This window comes from Schistocerca piceifrons, chromosome 8 (genome assembly GCF_021461385.2).
Source record: "Schistocerca piceifrons isolate TAMUIC-IGC-003096 chromosome 8, iqSchPice1.1, whole genome shotgun sequence".
NCBI classification, from domain to species: Eukaryota; Metazoa; Arthropoda; class Insecta; order Orthoptera; family Acrididae; genus Schistocerca; species Schistocerca piceifrons.
In genome coordinates, this window is record NC_060145.1 from 226043502 (window position 1) to 226063900 (window position 20399).

The 20399-nt window shown below is 41.8% G+C and overlaps 1 long non-coding RNA gene across 1 annotated transcript; it reads right to left on the reverse strand.

Annotated features, from left to right (window-relative positions):
* Nucleotides 1-1220: 1220 nt before the first annotated feature.
* Nucleotides 1221-19883, reverse strand: LOC124712035. The gene is made up of 4 exons (XR_007005566.1): nt 19835-19883; nt 11284-11370; nt 9220-9356; nt 1221-1424 (listed from the first exon to the last, which is right to left on the reverse strand). It is a non-coding gene; the product is annotated as an uncharacterized LOC124712035 (long non-coding RNA).
* Nucleotides 19884-20399: the final 516 nt, after the last annotated feature.

A 20399-nucleotide genomic window follows, 5' to 3' on the forward strand; every position in this document is an offset into this window, starting at 1 on the left:
TATATATATATATATATATATATATATATATATATATATATATATATGTGTGTGGGAGTTTAGATTGTCAAGCACTACTAACGTTCAAAGAACCAAGGTGATTTTATTAGTCCACATACACCGCCATAATAAACACTATTTACTCACCTTTGGGCCAAGCCGTGGAGCTCCCACAGGTGACAGCAACACCACAGGTCTGAGTCTGACAAGCGAGATGTTAAAATTTGTAAATAGAGTCCCAGCATGAATGTATTAATCCCAGAATGAATGCACTGATTGAAATCTTCGGCTAAGTCGCCAGGAACCTTCAGTAGTGAATGTTGTATTCGCCTGATAAACATAGGCATGGAGAGTGTGCAGGATGTGTGTGGGTACTTCAGATCTTCCACGAAAGGTATCGGCGTTCAAGCGGTTTTGCCATGAGCTTGGGCGCCGAGTGTCATTATCGTGCAGCTTCTAGCGACTATCTTACATAAGCTGGCCATGCAGTGTAGTTTGGATTTAAAACGGTTTTATTTACAAGACCTGCAATAACTTCTTTTCCCAAACCGCCAATTCTCCTATCTCATATACTTTCCAATAATAGCAGCAGTCAGTGGTCACATGGCTCCTCAAACTGACCTAGTACCAAACTGGGGCTTAGGTTTGATAGAAAACCGTATGTATTTAGTTTGGGAAGGAGGTCCCAAGAGAGATATGCGTTCAGTCAACCGAAATAGCACATTAAGCAAATGAACATGGCAAGGTGTGCTGCTGTTTACGAAATAGTGATTTCAAATGGCGTTGTTGTTGGATTTTTCTATCTGAACTCTCTGATTTCTAACGAATTTTTTGGCAAGTAAGTCTATATCTTTTTGCTGGATAATTTCTTCCATCAAACGGTCGCATTCTTTCTGGGGCACTTCGCTGCCTCTTTCATTGTACTGGGTGAAATCCAGGTATCTATGTGTGTCATTACAATTTTCTAATACCATAGTAATGATTGACCAGTGTTATTGTTAATCACAGTCATAATTTCAGTTTTGTTAACTCGTTTATAACTGAACTTGTGTGGAAAAGAGGATATTTTGATGTAGACAGTTAGGAAAAATGTGAAAGGAAAAGCTTCTTTATTGATACCGAAGTTTTGGGATGAAACGACAAAATAAATCAAATCAACATGAGGAAAAGAAGTAGATTATCTGCAGTAGAATTGCGGAAATAAATATTCGTGCGAGCTATTTCTGCACATGGTGCTGTAATTACTCAATTTATTGAAAGAGCAATGCATGTCGTAGCAAATTTTATCATTTATTACGGTGGTGAACAGCAACAGGCCCGGACTGGTGAGTAGCCGTTGTACGTCAGTGCGGTCGTGGGTTGGTAAGAGCTCATCCACCTTCCTGCGTCGTGGTTTAGCCCCTAGATGGAGGAAGCGTTGGTCGCTAGAGAGGAGGACAAGAAAAAAAACTTGGTTATTACTTTGTTTCTATCATATCTCGAGCCATCATCACGTTCCACAATCAACTTCTTATATCAACGAATGTAGCATATGAATTGCAGGGAATATACAAGGACCTGTTTGTGAAGTTTGCAGGAAATGTCTCCTCAGCTATTATGTTACTGCGCAGGTCTGTACGAGGGAGATAGGAAAAGCAACAGATCGTCTGTACACTCATCGTGCACAAATGTCAATCAGTATTCTATAAAGGGGGTTGTTTGCTTCGTTCTCACCCATCGTTGTTGACAAAGTGTATGAATACTGCATAGCTTTCAAGAGCGAAAGGTGGCATATATCAGTTGACTTACTTTAACGAAAGCCTAGTCTTTTAATATCTCTTCTTAGTTTGACATAACAGAAAGTTTATGTGTCGAGGAGGCATCACAGAAACAGTATTACGGATCAAGTAAGTGTCGTGTTATCGTCGTGGGTGAAGAGTTATCAATTAACTATTTCAAACTGACAATAGGTAAAATTTCATGATTTACATTGTGGAAACGTTAAGAATTATGCCGCGATGGACATGGTACCGTTCCATTGGTGCCGGATTTGAATTTATTATGATGTTCAAAAGCTTATTATGTGATTTCTTTTCCTGTTTACCGTATATATAGCAACTTAGCACTACCATTCTCCTTGGCTGAGTTATGTATTGGCAGCAGAGGGTGGTTGAGATCATTGTGTGCCTTATATTTTATAATAAATTTACATTCTATTTATTCTATGGTTAAGATTTGTGGCAGGCGTTCTATTTGAAGTGGTCTGTTTCAGCGTGTCCGCCTGAGAGTTATTAGGTTTAATGCTTCGAGGAAAGTAAAAGTGAGTTAAGAATTCAAAATAAGTATGAATGTTATTATGTCGGAAGTTTAAGAGAAGTGTTGTATCGACCGGTATTGCTGGTGATGTCGGGCGAGGAAGATATGACTGCAGCCGTGTCAGTTACTGATATGACGTTTGTAGACATGTTGACATTACTTTCATTCTTCGAAGAACTAAACCGTCTTCCTACAACTAAATTCCTCCGGCACCAACGGGGAAGGTGTACTTTACTCCCATCTATAGTAAGTACTATAATCTAGTCATGTACTCCATATTTTAGAATTTTGAAAAAAAAGTAGGCCGGCCGGTGTGACCGTGCGGTTCTAGGCGCTTCAGTCTGGAACCGCGTGACCGCTACGGTCGCAGGTTCAAATCCTGCCTAGGGCATGGATGTGTGTGATGTCCTTAGGTTAGTTAGGCTTAAGTAGTTCTAAGTTCTAGGGGACTGATGGCCACAGATGATAAATCCCATAGTGCTCAGAGCCATTTGAAGAATTTGAACCATTTTGAAAAATGTGTATACTGCTTCCCATGAGTTCTTCTAGCATATTCTACAGTACTGTTAAATTTTTATCATCTAAAGTTAATTCAGAAATTTAAGTTGTAGTGATAAATGTAGTTGCAGTAGTATACTAGTAGTCCATGCGACTGGCCACAACGATAGTCATATTAAATATTTTCAACCTCTGAATGCTAGTTACACGTTATCATCTATTTAAAATGTATGCTTTTAGTAAAAGTCCACAACAGCTAAGGTTATCTGTACTTTTTTTTAACTTTTTGCTTTCGTGGTGCTGTTAATGAACAAAATAGAACCGAGTTTAATAAGCAGTAGGTAGAGACAACGTTGGGTAAGGGCGGTAATGAGAATAGAATTAGTGCAGAAATGTTTCGGGTGAGTGAGTACCAACCATGTTAAGTGAGTTTGCCAGTTGGTACGAAAGGGAAAATGTGCAATGTCTTAGTGACTAGCTGCACGGAACGGAAACTGTTTGAATTATTATGTCTGACATGTGCAGTAGGACAGCGGGATTTACACCTACTGTTCCCTTCATTTGCGTTATATGCGGAAAAAAGGTGTGTATGCTTGGACTCACGCAGTTAAATTTCCATGGTCAGGGAGAATTGTTACCGTAATAACGATTCAGCTTGAAATATTCCATCATTGGTTTCAGATGTGGAACTTGTCAGATGGAAAATTCGGACGAGATGTTATTACCAGGTGACTCCGATTAAATAGGATTATTTAACTTGCAAATTCCGCGTGAGAGGGGGAAGTCATTTAGCAGTATCACAAACTTTGGGCTGTTATTTGATAAAACATTTGAGCCAGAGGGTAGCTTTACAAAGCACAAACATGTAAATTTTCTGAGCTAAGATACCATTGGTAATTCGGTTGGGGGGAAGGAAGACTTCGAGATCGATCACTTGTCAACCGAGAAGGCCAAATACTTACTGGATTTCTTTCCTGGCGTTCCCACTGATGACTTGGGAGCGACGAAACAGAGGTCAGTCATAACGTGAAGAAAAGGTAACAGTCATAACGACTCTTACCCTCACGGAAGAAACAACTTTAGCCAATATCGGTTAGTTGTTACTTGAAGGAATAATTAGACTATGTATCATCATTATATTGACTCATATTTTTAGTTGTGAAAAGATGAGGCGGGTTTGGCCAGAAGCTGATTAAAGAGGCCTGAATTACAAAGTAATCCTCCAGTCTATTTCACTACGAGACTTCCATTCATGTTTTCGTGCTACGATAAGCAGAGATATTTATTACACTAGAAGTAAACCAGGCTTATTGTCAGATACCGTTTGCAGAAGCGTCTATTATAGGCTTCACAAGCTCCAAAATTTATATGAATTTAACTGAGTTTTGTTCAGGCTTTCAACAGGAGCTGCGGTGTTGTTACGTCACCTGGGCAACACTTTTTGACACAACTAGATGTTGTGCCTGAATTTACTATAATGAAATGAAGTCAGATTTACACAGATACGGTTCCAGGATTCCTTTATAAATAGCCTTCCAATCGCGATTACATTCACTTTATTGTGAAGACGAGGAAGTCATTGTAACTAGAGACTCACACATGATCTTAGTGATACACTTTATACATAACATATTATAACATAATGTCTTTTTTCCGAGTCATTCCCGTTGTGAATTCCATATTTTTCCGCATCGATCACGATCGATTCAAGAGAGTTTCACGTGCGCATTTCAAACATCGCTGTAATCTTTTTCATGACTACTAGTTTTTTTTTAAAAAAGACACTATAGCCATTTTATGAAGCCCATACAGCGATAGCCCATTTCTGCGAGAAATGTTCCTCAGGTTTCACTTCAGCATATGCACGTACTGAGTCGTTTAAATAAAATAAGTCTTGAGGATTATTTCACCGTAAAGGTTCAGCCTCGTATTCATTTACACATCATCACCTCTCGTCATTTCTTTCCCTGTTGCACTCGCAAATAGAGCGAGGGCAAAACGACTGTCTACAAGCCTCCGGACGAGACCCAGTTTCTGTCGTCTCATCTTCGTGGTCTTTGCGCGAAACGTACGATGGCGGCAATAGAAAAGTTCTGCTGTCAGCCTTGAAACTGAGTTGACTAAATATCTGTTATGGTGCCTCGAGAGAAGTGCGCCGTCTGCCCTCCAAGGTCCTCATTTGAGTCCACAAAGTATATTTCCCTGCTGATCGAACCATCCGGTAGCAAATGTAACAGCACGAATCTGAATTATTGCGATGTTTTCCTTTAACCCGACCTGGTGAGTATCCCAAGCACATGAGCAGTACACAAGAAAGGGTCGCACCAGCGTTCTACATGCCGCCTCCGTTATAAATGAGCTGCATTTACCCAAAATCCTTCCAATAAACCGAAGTCGATCATTCGCCTTTACTCCTAAAAACTTGACCTGATCGTTCCATTTCATATTGCTTTACAAATTTTCGCGTAGATGTTGAATCGATGGGTCAGTGTCATGCAGCACACGACTAACTCTGTATTCTAAAGTTACAGGAATTGTTTTTTCCTACTCGATCACATTATCTTATATCTTTCTAAATTTAAAGCACGTTGCAGCTCATCACACCAACTAGAAATTCTGTTTTGGTCATCTTGTGTCGTCCTACAGTCAGTCAACGTCGACACCTTCCCGTACATTACAGCATCATCAGCAGAAAGACGTAAATCTCTGTAGCCTGACCGATCGCGTACGTATATAGAGAATAAAAGCTGTAAAATCATGCTCCCCAGAGACATTCCTGACAATGCACTTGTCTCTGGTAAACGCTCGCCGTTAAGGAAAACGTACTGGGTTGTAGTACTTAAATAGTATTGAAGCCACTCACATATCTAGAAACATAATCCGTATTGGCTCAAATTGTTCTGAGCACTATGGGACTAAACATCTGAAGTCATCAGTCCCCTAGATCTTAGAACTAGTTAAACCTAACTAACATAAGGACATTACACACATCCATGCCTGACACAAGATTCGAGCCTGCGACCGCAGGGGTTGCGCGGTTTCAGACTGAAGCGCCTAGAACCGCTCGGCCACAGCGGCCGTGTAATCCCTCTCCTCGCACCTTTGTGAACAACGTGAACTGGGGCGCTATGTCTAACGTTTCTCGGAAGTCTATGATTATCAATCTGGTTTTTACCCTTCAACCATGGTTCGCAGTGTATCTTGTGAGAAAAGAGGAAGCTGAATTTTACATTGGGCATAGTTACGTGAAATGCATTCTAATGTAATGCAACGGTGAAATCAATAAAAGAACCCACAGTATGAACGTATTTACGAGGGGCTTTCAATAAGTAATGCAACACGTTGCTTTTCTCGGCCAGTTTAGGTTGGAAAATGTGAAATTTTTTGTGGAACGTCGTTGAATATTAACGCTTCAGTCCCTATAGTTTCATTACGTTCCGATTGGTGGTGGCTCTGTACATGACCTTCAAATTAGGGCCTGTCACTGAGGCGCATTCCAAGCAGAAAGATGTCATTAAGTTCTTTCAACGGAAAACCTGAGCTTCATAGAAATTCATAGGTGCCTGGAATGTCAACGGAGACCTAGTAGTTGAAAAAAGCACGATGTGTCGTGGGGCGAGACGTCGGCGATTATCGCTGCGAGGTCGCTCAGACCTGTCCGGTGTCCTGCGTGACGGAAGGCCTCACGCAGCTGTGACTCTTGCAACGTTTCAACGTGCGGACACTCTAATTCGAGGCGAGTTAGGACGACGGTCTTCTGGGACACTGAGGATGTGGTCCTGTTTGACGTCCTCCCTCACGATGTAGCGATCAACTCTGAAGTGTAGTGTGCAGCTACAACGAAATTCAAGAAACGACGTGAGCGTGTTAGTCGCAACAAAAATACAAACGAACTTTTGTTCCACTGTGAGAACACAAGCACTCACACAATTCTGCGCACCCGAGAGGAACTCACAAAACGTCATTGGACTGCTCTTCCTCATCCACCCTACGGCCCTGATCTTGCACCTTCCGACTCTTATCTGTTTGGACCAATGAAGTACGTTCTCCGCAGGAAGCGTGATGGCGAGGCTATTCATGCATCTGGACGTTGGCTGCAGCGTTGGCCAGCAGAGCAGTAACATGGGGCCATACAGGCCATCCACTAACGTGAAGCAAGGCCGTCACACTGAACCATGGTTTTGAATTCAAAAAAAGAATAAGGAAGAATGTCGTGTACTGGAATCTTGAATAAAACCTACCTGCATCCAGAAAAAAATGTGTTGCATTGCTTTTTGAACGCAAGTCGTATAACTATGAATTATTTACCGATCCTTATCGCTGATGTACTTAACAAATGCTAATAGCAATTCAGCCGTGATTAGTTCAAGATATAAATGCAAGTAATTATTTTGTTTCGTCCCTTATGCTGCACCTGCCAAATGTAGACGTTGAGATTATTCGCACTGAAGCGTACAATATATATAAGTTAAAGCTAATCCAACTCCTTTTTCCGCCAGTTATGGCAGTTGTTAATCGCGTTCTGCTTACTAGTAAGCGGAAACGAAACACCGTTGCCGCTACTCTTGCAGTGGGTGTATTACATTATCGTAAAAATTGGTTAGTTGCAACAAGATGAGGATTCTTCCATTACACCCCACCCACGTCACTACGCGACGACACCTTCTTATACACGTAAATCCACTGAAAAAGAATAACAGTGTATTAGTTATTGGTAAAACTAGAACTCCAGCCATGGCAGTGTATGTGCAGGTTCCGTTATTTACTCCTCACACTCACCAAAACTTTGATTGCTTGACGCAGCTTATAGGAACATTAATCATATCGACCGTGGATCTCTGGAGCATAGTGCTCATAAACGCTGTAACGTCAAATAATCAGTGAACCAGACGGCATCGTGCCAGCCTCGGCTAACATTTAAAAAAATGGCTCTGAGCACTATGGGACTCAACTGCTGTGGTCATCAGTCCCCTAGAACTTAGAACTACTTAAACCTAACTAACCTAAGGACATCACACACATCCATGCCCGAGGCAGCATTCGAACCTGCGACCGTAGGTCGCACGGTTCCGGACTGCGCGCCTAGAACCGCGAGACCACCGCGGCCGGCGGCTAACATTCACTGACGGAAAAAAGTCGCAACACCAAGACATAGTTGTGCGACATCAGAACTACTCTAAATACATCCTGTAGCGGCCGTGAGCACTAGTTACTATTGCTAGTTGACACGGTGTGCTGCTGTTAGTGAAGAACGCGTTTATGGTGACTAAGTTGGAACGAGGTCGTGTAATATAGTACTAGAAGCTGGATGCTCCGTCTCCGATACTGTAGAAAGACTTGGCAGGTATGTAGTCACCCTGCATGACTGCTGACAGCGGTCGTCACGAGATTAAACAGTCGCAAGAAGATCGGTCTCCGGATGGCTACGTGGCTCTACGAGGACCATACGTTCGGCGTGTGGTTCTGGGGGATATTTCAGCAGCGGTTGACATCATAGCGCCATAGAAAGCTGTTATAAATCTGTTACTTCAAGGATAGCTCTGAACCAGACGCCTTGTAGCATGCATTCCGCTGTGCCCAAACCATTGGACAGCGCGGTGGCAGTCTGTCGTGTTTTCTGGTGAAAGCAGGTTCTGTCTCTTTGCCAGTGACGGCTGTGTGTTGGGTACTGGGAGATCAGTTGAGGACCTACGACCAACCAGTCAACTTTCTAGACGCAATGGAGCTATACTTAGAGTTATGGTCTGCGATGCGATTTCATATATCAGATGGAGTACTCTTATGGCTAACCAACGCACTCTGACAGTATATCTGTACGTCAACCTGTAGATTGAACCTATTGTGTTGCCATTCATGAACAGCGATCCAGGGTGTATTTTCCAACAGGCTAACGCTGGCCCATATACAGTTGTTTTAACCCAACATGCTCTACAAAGTGTCGACATGTTGCCCCGGCCTACTCTATCATCACATGTCTCCAATCGAGCGCATATGGAACATCATCACACGACAGCTCCAGCGTCCTCCACAGACAGCGTTAATCAACCCTGTATTGACCGACGGAGTGCTACAAGCATGGAACTCCATCCAAGAAACTGACATCCGGTAACCGTAAAACAAAATACATGTGCGTTTGCATCAAACATTCTGGCTGATACTACGGTTATTAATGTACCAGCACTTCACATTTTCAATGCATCATCTCGCGCTGACATTAACCTGTGATCTTGCCCTGTTAATAACCTAGACAAATGTATTCCAGGAATTTTATTCCTTTACATTAATTATTCTTGGTGTTGTGACATTTTTTCCGTCAGGGTATTTAAATTTGCCTTCGAGTTTGGGACACAACGCCTTCAATGAGTAAGAGGTAAAGTTCAGACTACTCCTAAAAAAACCACATGCACTTAGTGATAAACTAATTACCAGATAATACCAAAACGATGGATTATACACTTCGCTAACGTTGTTTTCCAGGGGTATCGGCTTGCTATTTGCTCTGGTCGCTGAGGCGGGAAGTGGCGCTCGTAGACTTTGACGGGGCAGGTCCCTCCCATCGCGTCCTGTGCAGGAAAGTTGAGTTAGTTACTGCTGAGTATTTTCCTGGAAGTAAAAGTGTTTACAATTGCGTCTTTCAGCTACCCGACGACGTGGTAATCCACTTACTGATGCTGAAAGCAGGAGCTACAATCAGCTACATTCTACCAGCTATACTTTAGTGTTCGTTTCTGGTGCAGGCAACAACACGCCGAAATCTACAATTTTTGCTGTGAGTTGTGTGAGCGTCGGTGCGTTTCCGTCAATTAAAGTATCATGTCCTGGGAAATGCGTTCTGATTAGCTTACGATGTTACTGCAATGAGGTGTAATGTGTGGTTCGGGATGTTTACGTTTCTTTTCTGCATGCAAATTGCCCGGAGTATTAGTTATCATTAGTTTGTCTGTCTGGTGTTTTGTACAATCAATTGTCTATTGAGATCTCTGGATTTGCGGAATCTGCCTGATAGCTTGTACTGATAGCCTGTATCAGGGATTGTACGATTAGTTCTGAGAGTGTACTGACAGGGAATCAATTACGCACATCATTCTGGCGGAAATGGGACTTTGACCCTCTTGTGGTTCTGTTTCAACGGTTAAGGTACCGCGACTGAGCAAGGATGAACTAATTTTTGGAAATTTGTGGTAAGTTCGTATATGAACAAACTGCTGACGTTATCGGTTCCTAGGCTTACACACTACTGAATATAATTTAAAATAACTTACGCTAAGGACTACACATACACCCATTCCCAAGGGAGGACGCGAACCTCCGACGGAGAGAGTCGCGCGAACCATGACAAAGCGCCGAAGACCGCACGGCTACCCCACGCGGCGATGTAATCAGCTCCACCATAGTTGCTTATATTGTCACTCGATCAACTTTGTATCTGTTTGGATTCACCGAGAACTCGAGTTCATGATATCCATGTCCGAGCGAGCACTGCGTTTCGCTGTATGTGTTTTATGAAGTTTTCTAAACGCCGTTAAGTGTGTGCGAATTTAAGTGTTACCTTTTGTTAGCAAAAGTACGATAAGAACTGTATTGTGTTTTCGCATTGCGCGTTATTTACTGTCAAATACTGAAATGTGGCAATAAGGAAAAACGTATGTTGGTCACTGCGGTTCAGCTGGATAAGGTAAGGTTAGTGCCGTCTTTGGGTAAATGGGTTTTTGTACGAAAATTGTAAGTGATATCTTACGACAAACGGCCTTACTTGTAAGAGGCGGGTACGTTAAGAGTTAGTCTGGTTGTAGTTCGGTGAGTTTCCACTAGTGTATCTACTAATTCATACCAAGGATTACGACAAACCGGGCTCAGTTAATACCTGTTAAGTGTGCAACTTATTCGGCTATTGATGGTGTTAATTGTTAACTGTGCTAACCATTTAACCCATGTTAAAATCATTACCACGAGGCAGCTGTGTTTGTTCGATACAGCTTAGACCGATTTGCGTACGCTAATAATTACCAACTATATGATACGGAACTGAAAAGTGTTGTCTGCCTTACTATTTGGTATTCTTTGAAGTCAGTTTTTTACTTTCTTGCAAATATACTTCCACAAGTTAGTGTCCACATTTTTTTCTAGGGCGCTTCTTTATGTTTTAGAGGTGCTGTAAATTTTATTTAATTAATAGTCATACTCAAACTCTAAGGATTGACATAAATTCATGGCTTAAAAATAAAGTCGCTGATTAAAAGCAAATTAACATATGTAATTTTTCATCGTAAAAATATGACCTTAAAAATATATTTAAAACATAGCAGTAAACATTTTAAACTACCACAAGCACCAACAAATATCAGTACTTACTAATTGTATAAAAATAGCAACGAAGAATTGAATAGAATATGAGCATAAAAATCGCATAATTTTTGGAATACTCAATGAATTTAAAAAAAATTTTCTTTCAGTATATTTTTCAGACACATGTATTGGTAATATACAGACCAGACTGCTGTTTGTTTTCTGCAACCGGAGGCCCTCCTGCCAGCCCTAGGCACTCCTCGGGACAATCCACCTGTGCAGAGATGGCTCCTACGCAAAGGAATTGTTTTGTAGTTTTAATATGTGTCATACAACGCAATTACACCAGTAAATTCATCATTCACAACAGAAAATTGAATTTATTTAGATGAGAGACCTAAAGAGATACTAAATGTTCACTTTCTACAAAGTCTCACAGTACTATATCTCGATGCTTTTCCTGTATTTACTATGGTCAACTGACCTCTGAGTTATGAAAAAACAGTTCCAGAATTCGCAATAATTTACCAAACTGTCATCCATTCAATGGGAATTAGATTCACTTCAGTGTCTATAAGAGTAATTCAACCTAATTCGAGGCGTGAACAGGAACTTACTAGGAGAAACTCTCTCCATAATATAGCTAAGAAGATTGTGTAGTCGCAACATTTTGAGATTGTTGCTGCTACACCCCACGCATCTCACTGCATGCAATAAACTCTTACAGATGTAGAATGAGAATTTCACTCTGCAGCGGAGTGCGTGCTGATATGAAACTTCCTGGCAGATTAAAACTGTGTGCCAGACCGGAACTCGAAATCGGGACCTTTGCCTTTCGCGGGCAAGTGCTCGACCAGCTGAGCTATCCAAGCTCTGCTCACGCCCCGTCCTCACAGATTTACTTCTGCCAGTACCTCGTCTCCTACTTTCCAAACTTTACAGAAGCTCTCCTGCGAACCTTGCAGAGTGAAAATCTCGTCCTGGAAACATCCCCCAGTCTGTGGCTAATCCATGTCTCCGCAATGTCCTTTCTTTCATGAGTGCTAGTTCCGCAAGGTTCGCAGGAGAGCTTCTGTAATGTTTAGAAAGTAGGAGACGAGGTACTGGCAGAAGTAAATCCGTGAGGACGGGGCGTGAGTCGTGCTTGGGTAACTCAGATGGTAGAGCACTTGCCCGAGAAAGGCAGAGGTCCCGATCGAGTCTCGGTCAGGCACACAGTTTTAATCTGCCAGGAAGTTTGTTACAGAGGTAGCTGCAGCGAAAGTTTGACAATGTAAAAGATATGGTAATACTTAAGCACAAGAACTCTGAGGGCATTATTCAATATCCATTGTCTACTCCACACAGCACAAATTTTGTCACACAAATTGGAGGAATGTTAGATATATCGATCGTGACAGTCCAAAGCGGACTGCATGCAGGATGATTCACGAAGATATGCAAATATTTTAATATGTTACTCTGCAAGTACAACTAAAGGAAAAAGTTCATATGAAGATAGGGCCGCAAATGTTTAGTTACGGCTAATAATAGCTTTTCCATGAAATTTAGCAACTTCTTTAATATGATGAAGCCATCGCAAAACTATTTTAGATTAAAGTAAGGTACGATTTCAGTTTTTTGTTGTTGTTATTGGTCTCCTGAATCTAATAAAACATGTCCCAGACGTGTACCGCAGTGGTTTTCCAGAACATCCAACATGAATTCACGTGTGCTATGGTATTGATGAAAGTAGATTATCTGACATATTCACACAGTTTCATATAACGATATTATCCCGTTTTTTCGAAATTAAGTTCTCTACAACATCTGTTGAAAACGTTGTGCATAGTTTGGAATTTAAAAAACGAATTCGGCCAAGTAGTTAATAAATTAAAATTTCACGTAATTACGTCTTTACTTCTCTGGATGTTCTGGAAAACTATTGCAGATACACGTCTGGTACATATTTTATTAGATACACTTGATCAATAAAAACAAAATGAATTTAAATCACGCTGCGCTTCAACCTCGTACAGCCATTGCTTCAAATTAGCGAAGTTGCTAAATTTCCGACAAAATATTTTACTAGCCATAACTCCGTAACTAAACATTTTCGGACGTGTGTTTGTCTGAACTGTTTTCTTTAGTTTTACTTATAGAATAACATAGGAACATATGCTAATATTAGCATATCTTCGTGAATCACCCTGTAGAAATACAAAGGCTCCAAATAAACAGTGCTTCCAGGAAAGTTGCTAAATTTTTGAGCTTCTGTTTTATGGCTCCATACAACAAACATTCTATTCAGTATATCATTACGAGCCCTGCGTCCGGTTAAAGGACTTCTGTAGCTTTGGTAAAAGTCAGAATAAATCATCAGCTGTATATCACATCATAGCTGATAAACTTGTACAACTTATACCGCAAATATCAGTCGGGATTCAGTAAGCACCCGGCGCCAACTAATGACCTGAGATATTCCACTGACAAACGTGCGGCTACCATAACGACACTGCTTGAGTTCGGCAAAGTATTTGAGGCACAAGAAATTGGTGCAGCACGTGAGAAAAATAAACATTTACATACACATACTTCTGTAGCGACTCTGATTTCTCTTACTTTATTAAGATGGTCATTTCTCCATATGTAGGTAGGTGACAGTAAAATATTTTCACGTCAAGGGCAAATATTGGTGACTGAAATTTCGTGAGAAGATCTCGTCGCAGTGAAATCGATATTCGTTTAATGACTTGCAAAGGACGTATAAGGGTACTGTAAGCAGTCTCTTTAGTAGAAATGTTATACCATCTAAGCCTTGGTGAAGTGCAGTTCATGTGATGTCTTCCTGATAACATTATCTATCTGGTCTTTCCAATTTCAATTGTCCTTAACAGTAATTCACAGATACTTAGTTCAACTGGCAGCTTTTAAATTTGTGTAATTTCTGGTGTAACCGAAATTTAATTGCTTTGTTTTCGTACTCATTGTCACTTTTCGCACAACACAGATACAGTGCCTATTTTGGAAATGGTTTGGATATTCTGATGACTTCACTAGAGGGCAAACGATAGCTTCTTCTACAAACAGTGTAACAGGGCTACAAAGGTTGCCTCCTAAAATGTTTACATAAGTTAGGGAGGCCAGAGAGACTATAACTATTCTTTTAGGAAAGCCAGATAATAGTTCTGTTTTATCGAAACTGGACGTGTTTTCCTTCATAGAGTTACCACAATCGTTACTTAAGAAAAAGAACGAGATTGAATTGGAATGGTTCTCCTTTACTCGATGATTTTCTGTAGATTACTACGAACTGTGACGTATTTGATAGGAACCCACGAGTCTAGTCACGTAACTGAAGTGATACTTCATAGACAAGCAATTGATTAGAAGCCTTTTGTGAGGAACAGTGTCAAAAGCCTTCTTGAAGCCTATAAATATGGAATCAATTTGAGATCCCTCGTCGACAGCACTCATTATTACTGGCGAAAGAAGAGCTGGTTGCGTTTCACAAGAACGAATTTTCTGAAAACACGCTGACAATGCGTCAATGAGTATCAGACATATGAATATCGATCTTTATTCAGTGTTCCAAAAACTACGACTTAAAGTACGTTTGATGACGTCCCAGGTATTTGTAGTAACCGACCAGAAATTATTAACTTTCAGGTTACACAAACTACTGACTTCATTTCATCTTGACGGTATCCAAATACCATGTATCAGGAAACGGTAAAAATGAAGAGTGAAATTTCGCAGCGGCAGCTCAGCTGAACAGAAATGCTGTTGCCACATCCAAGAAGACGTACATTACGCTATGAGTTGTTTGAACGAAACTGCCATATTATGATTTAATCCATACTGGCACCAGTAGTTGTAATCCTAGATGATTAGAACTGACCATGACCGAATGTGTGTGTTACATCCAACTTGTCCGTCAATATGAGTACGTCAGTGCTTCACAGCCCTGTTAATGATTTCGTCTAAGCAAGTTACGTGACTAACATAACCTTGGCCTACATCACCAACTCCCCAGGGTGCAAGCACACTTTTTACCTCGTGTGACGTCGTGTGCTAGCAATACTACGCCACCTGAGTCCACATGTAGAACTTGGCGGTAGCCCCTTGTGACTACGCTGCAAATCTACGGCCGGCTTAGAGACACGACCTCCTCAGCCCACGCCGCTTGTACCGCCACAAAACTGACTTAATAGACGACCCACCGCTCTCTAGAGTAGTCTAGTCTAGTCTTTCTGTTGTTCCGCTCTCTCTGTCTAGTCTAAGCGTTGTCGTTCAGCCTTTGTTACTACTGCGGACATCGGACTAGACCTATCTCACCGACCTGTGTTGGATATTACGCCGGACTTACTGGGAATCACGTTCAGTATAGAGATGTATCAAACACTACGTATGAATCTCGTTATTTGCCTCCCTGTCACAGAAGCCACCACCTCCTTGTCCTCCACAAGTTTATGGTCGACCAGACATCTCACATGAGAGGCCACACGTTTTCACTGAGGCGCAAAAAGTCATGGGATATCGTGCCGGATGTCCTTTTGCCCAATTTAGTGCAGTAACTCGATTTAGCATGGACTCAAAAAGTCGTTGGAACTCCCATGCAGTAAAATTGACCCATACTACGTCTATAGCCGTGCACAACTGCAAAATCGTTGCGAGTGCAGGATTTTGTGCTCGAAGTGAGCCGTTGATTATGTCCCATAAGCGCTTGACTGTATTCGTGTGGGACGATCTAGGTGACCAACCTATTCGCAGAATGTTCTTCATACCAAACTCGAACAATGGCACATGGCACATTGTCATCCATAATGACTACACCACTGAATGACTGCAAATGGTCTTCTGTTAGCCGAATATAACCATTGCAAACATCCAACATTCAATTGCAATCATTACTTCAGTAAAAATGTGGCAAAGGTAATGTTGAATAGGATCACTGGGAGCAGTTGTGATCTAAATCAGAATAGATTTATTCATTCTTAACATCACGAGACAAAAAAAATTACTAAAGAATGGACACAAACATTTTTTATTTGGACAAACGCTATCAATGATATGCGGCCTGTGGTGAACAAAGTGATTACGTGGGGATCAACACACGACATTAACCAGAACACTCAGATTAGAGGCCTCTTTCTCACACGTTTACGCCAAAAGCATGAACTCGGTGGAACCACAGTCTTACATACAACGATTGCTATGTCCCCTGTAGCGTCCATCTCGAACTTTCCAAAGAATGGCCATAAACTCGCTAAACCCTTGTGCCTTCACAAATATGTCTTGAAGTAGAGTCTTGACGTCTGGGCGCCACTGATCATGGAAACTCGCAGAAACGCACAGTCGTCTCATTGCCTTCCTGACTAACTAGGGCCCATCCTCTGCTTTATTTGCTGATCATGAATGCTCTGCCCACAGCTAGTTAGCCTATGTGAACGCGGCCGCCGGCCGACTGGCGCCATCCAACGAGTCTGCACAATGAGACTGAGGAGCAGGGCAGTCCGCAACGTTTTCACCCAGGTTCTGCAGAAAAAACGATCCCCTCGGCCCTGAGCCACCGTACGACTTCACTGCAGTCGTTTAAATCGGCACCCTCTTCCTTTAGATACAGGCAAAGCTTACCGCAATTCCTTCAGTAGAGCACACAAGCAAGAGCGTTACCTACTGCCAACAATTTCATGATATGAATGAAGTCAGATAATTTCCAGCTATAGCAACCATGTAATAAAGATGAACTTCCTTAGGAACACAACACCGTATCAGAACTGACAGTGCCCTGCAGTCTCTCACCATCGCCAGTCAATGAGAGGTTCAGATGAACTAGACTACCCAGTCCATTGAATCGAAACACAGCTCTCACCATTATTGAACCACTACCAACTTACACTGTGTCTTGTTGAAAACTTTGTTTTGTAGCTAGGTGGGGTGTGTGCCACACTCAAAATCTAGCAAGAGCTCTTACGAACTGAAATAGGCACTCGTCTGACATGACCACCGTTTCCCTGTCATTTAGGGTCCACCCGATATGGTCATCGGCTCAGGAGAGGCACTGCAAGTGATGTCATGCTGTTAGCAAAGGCACTCAGGTCGGTCGTCTGCTGCCATAGCCCGTTAACGACATCTTTCGCAGCACAGCCGTAACAGATACGTTAGTCGTACGTTTCACACTGCACACTACGGCTATTTCACGTATTGTTATTGCCTGTTAGTACTGACCAATCAAACGCAGTTGCTGTCGGTCGTTAAGTGAAAGTCATCAACGACTGCATTGTCCGCCTGAAATGTCATATTCTCGGCACACTCTAAATTCCCAAACGATCTCCAGAATGTACTAACCCAATCGTCTCGCTCCAAATGCCTTTCCGCGTTCAAAGTATGCTAATTACCTTGTAGAGGCTATAATCACCTTGGGGAAATAGTGTACATGAATAACATCTACATCATACTCCGCAAGCCACCTAATGATGTGTGGCGGAGGGTACTTTTGATACAATTATCTGATCCCTCCAACCCTGCTCCACTCGCAAATAGTGCGCGCAAAGAATGATTGTCACTAACCACCCGATCACAAATGAAAGCTCCGCCAACGCACTGCCGTTTTACGCCTTGTGTACCCGATACTACCGACACCTGCATGTGTGCATGTCTTTATCCCATCACTTTTGTTACCTTAGATTTAGGTTTCGTACATGAATCAGTCGCCTGCTGTGGAGGCGACCCTTGAGCCGACAGCCATTGACCTCTGTACACCAACAGGTTAGTCTTCAGTGGTGCCGGGCACATTCGACCTGTAATCTCACTGACTGGATTAGAAGTGTCTACAGTGATGAGTCCCGCTTCGAACTGAGCCCACTGACCAGTGGAGACGTACTTGCAGACACCCATGGATGGGTGTGCCATATCATATCATAGCAGGACCCCTTTGAGTGTCATCCACGCAACTTTACAGCACGTTCTACGCCCGTTTTATTGCCCTTTATGGCAAGGCATCATGGGCTTATATAACTGTTAGGTACCGCCCTCCTGCACACGGCGAGACTTTCTGCTGCTTGCGTTCGTGCTTTCCAAAACATACCTTACACAGTAAGGGCACCTTATCTCCCCACAGTTGATGAAGTTTGGAGCATTATTGGAAAGACCCTTCAAGCAACTCAGCATTTTGAAGATCTAGAGCGCAATTTGGACAGCATCGGCCAAGGTATCCCTCAGGAAGACATCCAACCATTCTATCAAACAATCTCAATACTAATAACTGCTTACGTAGCGCCAAAGGTGGACCAAAGCGTAAACGACTTCCTCAACTTATGAAGCTTTTCTCTTGAATAAAATATCGAATTTTTCCTTAAGTTGCAATCATTAGTTTGACTGTACACGCACATTACATCGACAGAGGTCCGTCCCATCCCTTCGTGATGCATCACTTTTTGTCTTAGAGTATATTCGTAAAGTATTCTGGCGCCAGGATTGTCCTTTTTAGCAGCAGTTGCGGTCAGTTTCATAACAAATAACCTTTTCGTTCCAAATCAAGGCGGGAGGAATATGGGAATCTTTTATCTGCATACGTGAGAACGAAAATTATTCGACACAATGGAAGAGACACCAAAGATTTAGACCTTGTATCGTAAAGCTGTTAATACTCAGTAAAAAGCCCTGTCCGGTTAAGAAGCAGCACATGAGCCACGCTGCCTCACGGATGACCCAATATGTGCAAAATGGGTTTAGCTTTAGAACTGACTGCCGCAGGATCGCCTGTCGAGCTATGTGACGAACGCGACGAACAATACCATACAGTTACCATAATCGCTCGTCATCTCTTTGCATCCCATTAAAATGGAACTAACTCTTAATTTAACGAAACTGGAATGTAAACACACCCATGGAGCACAAAACGACAAAAATTAATATATTCATTAAAGTTATTTACGAAATATCAAGGTAGTTAATTTACTGTTTAGCTTGTGGAAATTTGTATGATATCTATGTCGTAACTGCTTCTTTAAATCATCGCAATAAATAATCCGTAGTATAGCCCGTATAATTTGGAAGAAAATTCATTTCTATCGTCTTGTCATCGCAACGATATGTAAGCACAGCGTTCATTGCATTGTTGAAATTTAGGAAACGTCTGTTAGATATTGGTCAAACGAACTCCACTTACTTAAACATCTAAACGGGAATGCTATCACAGCTCTGAATATGTGAACATAGCAACTTCGTGCTGCATTTTATTCCAAATGGGTGCGGTTTTTGGAGCTAGCAGTTACTGACTGGTAATATTAATCTTCTTTCCCAGAGTTTATTCCTAGGTAATTAAGTGCACATAGTCTCACTCTGCTGTACGCGACGCTTGCCTCATTTATCCTTTACGTTTCCCTTTCTTCACATTTCGGATATAACTAGAAAAAGTTATGCCTATGGTTCCACCTTTAATATTTTCTGTCAAGCAGTATGAGGTGAGAGCAAAAACTATGACGCTGTTGAGTCCGTCCTGTCAGTCAGTAACAAGAACAAATGAATAAAGGCTTGTGTACTGGTCAACGCATGCAGTGCAGTTCAGTGAAAAGTAATGTATATAGAGAACGAATGGATGAACGGAGTGTCACAAAGATTAGCAACAAGTAATTCGTTTCCATCTGTTCGCCTCTTCGAAACGTAGTTAGAGGTCAAACATCGTTATTGGTATATCTGTTACAAATTGATAATGCGTGTAAGAGTCAATTACAAACGAAGTTACGTGGCTCTGTTCGGCGAATTGGCTTACCGACACAGGCGGCGACCACGACGATGACAATGAATGTCTTCTGCATGGCGAATAGTAGCCAGGAGTCAGCAACTATACCTTTTATAGGCTAGTAAGCTCTCGTTGTTACGTAAAGCGAAAGTCGTCAGGTAAAAGCTACCAGGTGGTTTGTACGATACGGAAAATTATGCGTTGTTCCCTGCTATGGGTGATAATAGCAGTCCGACAAAGGAAAATGGAAAGTAATTTACATGTCACTGATCGAGGGAAGCCTGGCTACGTGAACGAGGCAGAAAAAAAACGTTTACGAGGTACGAAGTCTGGTTACGTAAAGTTTTTATTTTTTCATTTACTTATTTATATAATGCTTTGAGTTAAAAGAAATACTATCGACGGCTGTCGAGTAACATATACCAACTAAATTAATAAGAAATGCTACTGATCCCCCACATTACACAATACAGGTCGGAACACTGTTGCAGAAGCGACGAAAAATGCATATCAAATTTGAAAGAACGAGAAACCTCCAAGAATGACGAAGTTTTACAGAAGCTAGAAATTTAGCGCGAGCTCAAATGACAAATGC